This window comes from Sinocyclocheilus rhinocerous, unplaced genomic scaffold (genome assembly GCF_001515625.1).
Source record: "Sinocyclocheilus rhinocerous isolate Xijiao unplaced genomic scaffold, SAMN03320098_v1.1 scaffold552, whole genome shotgun sequence".
Classification (NCBI taxonomy): domain Eukaryota; kingdom Metazoa; phylum Chordata; class Actinopteri; order Cypriniformes; family Cyprinidae; genus Sinocyclocheilus; species Sinocyclocheilus rhinocerous.
This window is the reverse complement of record NW_015625574.1, coordinates 1,530,425-1,538,602: the sequence shown is the minus strand read 5'-3', so window position 1 is coordinate 1,538,602 and position 8,178 is coordinate 1,530,425. Positions and strand designations below refer to the sequence as shown.

Sequence of the window (8,178 nt, the reverse complement as noted above, 5' to 3'; positions counted from 1 at the left end):
CGTCCTGCCCCGTGCCAGAACCAGCCCGCCGTCCGCGGCCTACTCTAGTTCACCGGCCGTTAATATGGCAAGACTGTCATGTGTTCATGAGGCCTCAGTGTCAGTTCCAGCCCCAGTGTGGCCGAGCCAGCTAAGGCCACGGAGGATCCGCCATGGCCTCCTGAGTCCCCTGCTCCGCACCCCCTCCCTGATGGTACTGTTACGTGCCGTCCGGGAGGGGGGCAATCTGTCATGTGTATGTTCCCGTTTAGTTCCTGTTTTCCTTATTTGGTCCTTCCTGTTCCTGTCCTCGTTGTATGAATTTGGTTCCAGCTGTGTCCCATTGGTGTCTGTGTATTTATAGTGAGTCCCGTTCTGAGTTTCTTTGTCCGGGATTGTTTATGTCCCCTCCTTGTGCTACGTGTGATTCCCTGAAGAGAATATTAAACCCCTTTGTTTTGTACTCCTGGTCTCCTCGTTCCTCGCTCCATGCTCCTCACGGTAGCGACCGTGACAATTCTACTGTACAATAGTGATATATTTCTGTCACAATTACTTCAGATTAGACCGAACTTTTATTTTAAAGGTTTTTTTTTGTGTGTGTATACATTAAATGCTGATAGTTTTTCACAAATAAAACTGTAAAATGCTGGTAAAGCGGTTTTCAAAGAAGCTCTTATATGAAGTTCATGTATTCCTGTCCTCATATGGTGAGAAAACAGGTGCTGAAAACACCACAAACATCACGTGTGCTTCAGTTTGTAGTAAACAAAACCGTGCGTCTGCGCCATTCATTCACACAGAGACACACAGAACATGCAGTAATCATATTTAAATAGCCTTTTTGCAGTTTAATATTCACCTACACTAATCCACATCGCGATTTCAGTAGGTTTACAACACTATTTTAATGAATTCATCCAAAATTTTTCAAATTCCGTGACGATCCGCATTATTTGACTAATTCCGTTTTCATGACTGGATTCCGTGATTCCGTCCGTGTTTTCCACATCGTGGAAATCATAGGGCCATTATCTCATTCTATGTTATTTTAACTTACAAAGGACTTTTTTCAATGTTTATGTTTCAGACTACACCCGTCCCTGGCTACACTTGCATCAGAGTTGGTGACAGTTTTATGTTTTATGTTTCTGAAACGTTCTTGGACTGTTCTGCAAATCCTTGCCAGGTTTTGACTTTTATTACTCCAAAATAAGATTGTTGTTCAGAAGTTGTTAGCCATTTCTGAAAGGCTGTTTTTAGGGGAACGTACACCCCAAGCCCATGCCCATGCTATGTCATACTCATAGCACACAGATACACCTTAAAGGAACACTCCACTATCTTTAAAAATAGGCTTATTTTCCAACTCCCAAATGTATAGTCAGTTCCTAAAGCATGAGTCTCTTGCAAAAAGTAAAAGTCTGCCTTGAATTTCTTGAGATATAAAAAAATGGCTTTTCTTTTTAACATATCACGAATAGGCTACCCCTCACATTAAACGAATATAGACATAAAGACATTGTGCAGAAAAAAGAAACAATCAGTGAAGAAAATAGGCTATCAAACGCCAAAGAACAATGTAACTAAATAAACGGTCAGTCAGTAACCCAAGTGTGTATATTTAAACTAATCCATCAGTGTGAAGGATGATAAATGTCATTTACCTTAGAGTCCAACGCGCTCAAAAATAGAACTTATAAATTAACATCTCAAACAGAGACCAGGTGTAAAAAACTCACGAAGCAAACAACTGTTGCTCCTTACACTCAAACTTCTTTTCCATCGATTATTGCTGTAGCTCCCACATAGAAAGCTCTTTTTCCTTCTTTACGTGCAGCATCAATATGGGGCCACAGTTTTTTACGAGCCTCCTTGTCTGTTGCCGTCAGGTCCTCCCCAAAACGCAGCTTCCTAGATTTCAAATACTCCGATCCTTTAGCGTTCTTCCAGATCAAGTCACCTTTATTTATATAGCGCTTTTAACAATACAGATTGTGTCAAAGCAACTGAACAGCATTAATTAGGAAAATAGTGTGTCAATAATGCAAAAATGACAATAGTAAACACTAATTTTTCAGTTAAAGGCAGTTCATCACAGATGAGATCCCTTGTTGACCTGGCGACGAACCTGATGATAACTGGACAAATCTTCTCCGCGTTCTTCCTGTAGGGATGGGCGATAGGCCTACCTCTTATTTTATTTTCGATCCGATACCGATATTTTCAAGCCCAATATCAAATTTTTTGTTTACACTGTCAGAAATAAAATATATTATAATTGTATTTTAGCCCTTTACTGGGGCAATAACCTCAAAGGTGCAACTATACCCCTAAAAGGGAGCATATTAGTACCATACAAGTAGGCAGGCTTTAAGGGTAGATAAGTTACACATGTGCAAATATGAGGGTACCTCATGAAAAATAAACATGGTGTTACATAAGTACTAAAATGTATTATTTATCATTATTACCATGGTAAATTTGTTATTACTGCAGTTTTACTACAAATACTGTGGTAAACTGTATTATGGTTAATTTTTGTAAAAGGCTGCCAGGCTGTTGTACCCCTAAAGGTGAAACTTTAGCATATTTTTTGCTGACAGATTTATTAACAGCAATTACAGAACATAACACAATGCATTTGAACTTTTAACAACCAGTTTAAATACATTTACTTGCACAAATTAGCCAATTTAAAATAAATATTACATGTACACAAAAGTTTGGGGTGAGTAAGATTTTGTAATTTTTTTTTAAGTCTCATGATCACCAAGGCTGCACTTATGTCAGTCTGAGATAAAAAGATATACTCAGTGAGTTGGTTACTTTTTAAAAATATGGGGGGTAAACATTAAACACATTTACACAGATACATTTATTGGTTAAAAATCAAGTAGTAAGCAACACAACAGCTCTATAAACTTACCATCAGGACAAAGACACCACAGCTGTTGCTGAGATGTTGTCGTGGAAGGCCCTGTTGATGTTACCATGCAAGTTTAAACTACCTTGTAAAGTCTAGGATTTTCCAGTGGTTTTCCAGTTATTCAAATAAACAATGGTACTGTAATATCGTTGACACAGTATTCACGCGAAGGCCCAGGAGACAGGATTTGTGCAATGTTTCTGTGATGACAAATCCAAAGCAAACACCAATACTCAAAAACTCTTACAATACTGCACCAAAGAAAACACATGAGAACTGAAATATGGGGCAGAACCAGAACTTCCCATTAGTATTATGACTGTTTTCATTGACACTTGACTAACTTCAAAACCCTTTCAATAAGTCACTAAAATGAAGTTGAATGAACAAGTCACATAAAATCCTACATGTGGTTAAGAACAACCACAATCTTATCAAAATGCGGTTAGGAACGACCGCAATATCTGAACTTCCAACAGTGCCCTGTAAAACCTGTAGATGCGCATGTATTCTTCCTGGCTGAATGTAATGCCATAAAGAGGATCAAGGAAAAAAACTGCATGTTCTCTTGGCTTCATAATCTGTTGAGTATGTCACAATACATACATAAAAGATGACAATTGCAGTTTAAAGATACTTAAATTATGCAGACAAAAGGTATCACAGACAAACACAACAGATTTAAAATGACTTACACAAACCATCCAATGTCCTGGTATCCATGTTGGGAAGATAAACCAGTCAATGTTTCTGTCCAGCTTGAAAACAAATAATATTGGTCATCACCAAACTTCAAAAACTGTGTGAATGGATCTTGTATGTCAAAAGAAAATGACTAGAATACATACAGGCAAGTGTGACAGATGGTCTTGAAGAGTCCTCTTTGGCCTGATAACTGAGATGGCGCCGATGCTGATGGCTGCCTCCGTGGCGTGATCCGCAGTTGTTTTTATGTTTTTGTTAGTTTGTCCTGTCTTTAGTTATATCCCTGCAATCAGTTTCACCAGAGACGAATTGCTGGACATTCGGAAGTACACACCACCCGATATTTCACCGGTTTTCGATTATTCTGATGTTTTGCTGGACATTGTAGTCGGGGGAGCTGTGGCGCTGATCAAACGCTTTAGGACGCGCAGACGGGGAAAGCGAGCCGGCGCGCTTGTGAAGCTCAGGCAGCGCGGATTCAGAATGCCGTTGCCAAGCATCCATCTGGCATCTGGTCGACGCTACAGAGCACTGAGCACCAGAACGACCAGCCACAGGAACAGTTTCTTCCCTCAGGCCATCACAGGCACAGTTTCTTCCCTCAGGCCTCTCATGAACACTTGACAATAACTGTGGAACACACACTATTTATTCACTCATACACTTATTTATCTAACACACATACTCAGTCTATATTTCAATTTGCACATAATATACCTGTACATACAACTGTCTATTGTTCTATACCTGTACATACAATTGTCGATTTGTATATTTTTTATTCCTTATTTTACTTGTTCTATTTTTTATTTATTTTTATTTTTTATTATCTGTGTTTTTTTGTTCTGTCACTGTCATTCTGTTACACTGTGGAAGCTTCTGTCACGAAAACAAATTCCTTGTATGTGTAAACATACCTGGCAATAAAGCTCATTCTCATTCTGATGTTGCAACATGGTATGAACTGGCATTAAAAACATTCACATTCTGTATGGAAAATGGAACATACTTTAATCTCATTTAAGGCAATACTGAGAATTTTAGATACTAAATACAACAACAGCTGAGAGTTATAACATTCTGACCACTGTGAGTGTGAACACATCTAAAAAAGTAAGAACATTTCAGATAAGGAGCTGCTTAAGTAATTTGAGAACAATCCAAACTGTTTCACCTGTGATTTTGCTATGGTCTCTACCACTTTAAGGCAACAGTTCAGAACCTATTTAAAAAAAAAAAAATATATATATATATATATATATATTTATTAATGCTTTAATACTTTACATATTCAGATTTAATGCCTTTAAACTGTATACCGTTCCCTCAACATAATCTTCCAGTCCCAGACAGCAGAGGTCTGATCTTGTCAGCGTTGTGTTATACACAGTTGTCAAAGGCTCGTCTGGGCACTTACTGGCATCCAGAACATTGTTCAGCTAACATTGAGGCAAAGATACATACACGCTCAGGCTAATGAACAGTATTTTGCAAACTAGATTTTTAAAATTACTTACCAACTGCTGTCATTCGTCGTACTTCCCCAAAATGTACTGCTGGCTTTTATGAAGTTCAGGCTCGTTACCACAGTGTTTGGGCAAAATTCGGGGTCACACTGCGACTGGACAGCTGTACACAAGTAAAACATGAAGACAAATCACTTAAATAGAAGCAAATAACATACACTTCAATGAGCTGAAGGACAACCTTAACCTTTTTGGATTTCTTTCACATTCAGAGTTGTTTTTGTAGTTGGACTATTTGAATTTGGTTCTACATTTGGTTCTGCTCCTATGCATGTTAAAACGATATAGTCAGTACAACTGATAGAATGTAATGACCTTTGAGAATTCACATGCTGTACATGAATAGAATATTTAAACATTACCAAGTATAACCTTTCCATTGCAATCTAATTGCAAATTATGATTGCTATGGACCAATTTCTTGAAGTGTTCCATCTTCTTCCTGTTCCATGCAAGGTTCCGATGGTGAAGGATGTTTCGAGCCAGAAATATGTGTGCAGATGGTCTTAGCATGTTCATGAATTAATTGTTTCTCTTTACTTCAGAGAACAGCTGTCTACATACTGACTGTTGATTTTTCCAGCCAGCTCTGGTCCAAGACCAATAGTGCGCAGCACATCTCTCTCATCCTTATTGTTGTTTTGGTGGAAGACATCACACAGACAATAGTGTTCAAAGGAACCTGTCAATGGGTGGCAGTCAGGATCTGCAGGTTTTTTCCTGTGTGCCAGCCAGGGAAGATGAACCCTTAAATTTCCTGCTTTTGCTTTCTGGATGTTTTCTGGGTAGGGATCTTATACTCTGCCCTCAAAGGTACGGAAAGGTGGGTGAAGTAGCTTTCGCTTGTTTGTGTGCGCCACTAATCCTCTGGGGTAATCATAAACTGTAATATTGGGAAAGTGTTTTCAAGACAAAAGGAGGTCTGCAAAGTCACTGGGACTCTCCGCTCGCAGGTTAAACTTAATGGAATACACAATGCCACAGGGACACGTGATCACAGCCAGGCCACCTAAAAGGATACAAAACTAAATGAAAATGTAAACAATTTTCTGGAAAATCAGTGAAATCATTCCATGAATACATATCCACAAACTACACCAAATTGCCCAGAATATAAGTTTTTTTTAATAATCAGAAACGTGCTGCAACTTATATTCCAAAGGGACTCACATAAGTCTATTAACGTCAAGCATGCAAAACATGTAAAATTAATTATCATCACATTTATTGGAAACATGTAAACTTTTGGCGAATGAGAGAGGTACGTGAGCCCAATGCTGGTTTTGGTTTCACTTTAAATAAATTAGTTTAGGCTTGCCATTTTATTTACCGGTATTTTAATTATTATGGCTTTTATACTCAGGTGCGACTTGTTTTCTGAGAAGGTACAGTAATTGATGTTTTAGCCTGTTTGCCACATTATATTTCTATGTTCATTTTGTAGTATTGAATACTGTCACAAAGCAAAAAACACATTACTCACCAGAAGCACCCCACACCTGTTCAAACACCTTGGTTGATGGTCGGTGAAATGTCCACTGGAATTTTCTTTTTCAAAAGGAAGTATCCCACTGTTGTGGGCAACTTAACTTAAAATGCACTGGTCAAGTTCACATGCTGAACGATAATTTGGGCCTCAAGTATTTTTAATTACATGTATGGGTATTGCTTGACCATGTAAAGACTACTCAACTTTAAAAATACCTATTTTTTCATCAATGTACTGACGCTAAAAGTGCCTTTCGGGAGTAATTGTATGGCCTTTGTTAGTGTGATGCCTTCTAATGTGAGTTTGAAGATTTTTTGACAGCAATGTTAAATTACATTGGCTGCAAGTGACAGTCCTCTTTGAAGATGACTGAGGCACAGGCACAGCTGAGACTGCAGGACAGCGGACGATTGAGGCAGAGGCTGCTGGACAGCGGACGATTGAGGCTGAGGCTGCTGGACAGCGGACGATTGAAGCAGAGGCTGCTGGACAGTGGTCGATTGAGGCACAGGCTGCAGGACAGCGGACGATTGAGGCACAGGCTGCAGGACAGCGGACGATTGAGGCAGAGGCTGCTGGACAGCGGACGATTGAGGCTGGGTTGCTAGTGACTCTGAAGGATGGCTGGCAATGTGTGTCAGAAATTGTGCCCAATTTAACACAGTCGCTGAACAATAGCAGCAGTGAAAGTGGGACTTCGCCCAACATTTTAAATTGCATTTTAAGATGTTGAAGTCTAAAAGGGTACAAAAAAAGGAGGTTTTATTATGGAGCTGTTTAAAATTGACTGAAATTATACTTCTCTTGTCTGTGTTCTGCTCTGGCTCTTGAACAGTCTGTGATGTAATATTTGTCATCAGCAGTTTGCTAAGGTCTGTGCACACAGTCCATGTGCAGCTAGATTTTTGAGATTTGAACATATTTTAGATGCTTGTGTGTTCAACTGTGCGTGAGATAGGTGGAACACAGAAAATGAAGTATACCTGAGCCTTAAAAGTAAACATTCAATAACAAAGTCAGAAACAATTAAATTAACAGCTCACACAATACATAGCTGACTCTTAAAATCACTAAAAGACTGGTAAACTCACCATGATGTTTCACTGCCAATTGAAGGTGATTTTCGATGTGATAATACACCAGCTGTGGCTTACTGGTGTACTGGCAGAACGGGCACTTACTAGTGCAGTTTTTTAAATACTGCTCACACTCCCCTTTGCTTAACACAATTTTGTGCATTTTTACAGGGGAAATGGAACAAGTGGAAATGGCTCTTAAAAGAGCCTTTTGGTTATACAGTGAACATAAAAATAGGAGAGAGATGGAGGGGTAGGATTAGAGACTAACACTAAACACTACGACACAAAGTAATAAAGTAAATAGCAAAAGTGGGAAACAGTGAGTATAATGAAAGATGACCTTTGTTCCAAAGACCTGCAAACAGAAACAAGCACAGACCATGAGTTTTAACATCAAATATTATATTATTCTAGTGCAGTGGTTCACAACCTTTTGTCCTTGACCATCGCCGTACCGTAATTTTACTTTAA

General features: G+C 38.9%; 1 long non-coding RNA gene across 1 annotated transcript; it reads right to left on the bottom strand.

Annotated features, from left to right (window-relative positions):
* Positions 1-2,897: 2,897 nt before the first annotated feature.
* Positions 2,898-3,657, bottom strand: LOC107751545 (uncharacterized). Its single transcript, XR_001641266.1, has 3 exons — positions 3,604-3,657; positions 3,048-3,108; positions 2,898-2,959 (listed from the first exon to the last, which is right to left on the bottom strand). It is a non-coding gene; the product is annotated as an uncharacterized LOC107751545 (long non-coding RNA).
* Positions 3,658-8,178: the final 4,521 nt, after the last annotated feature.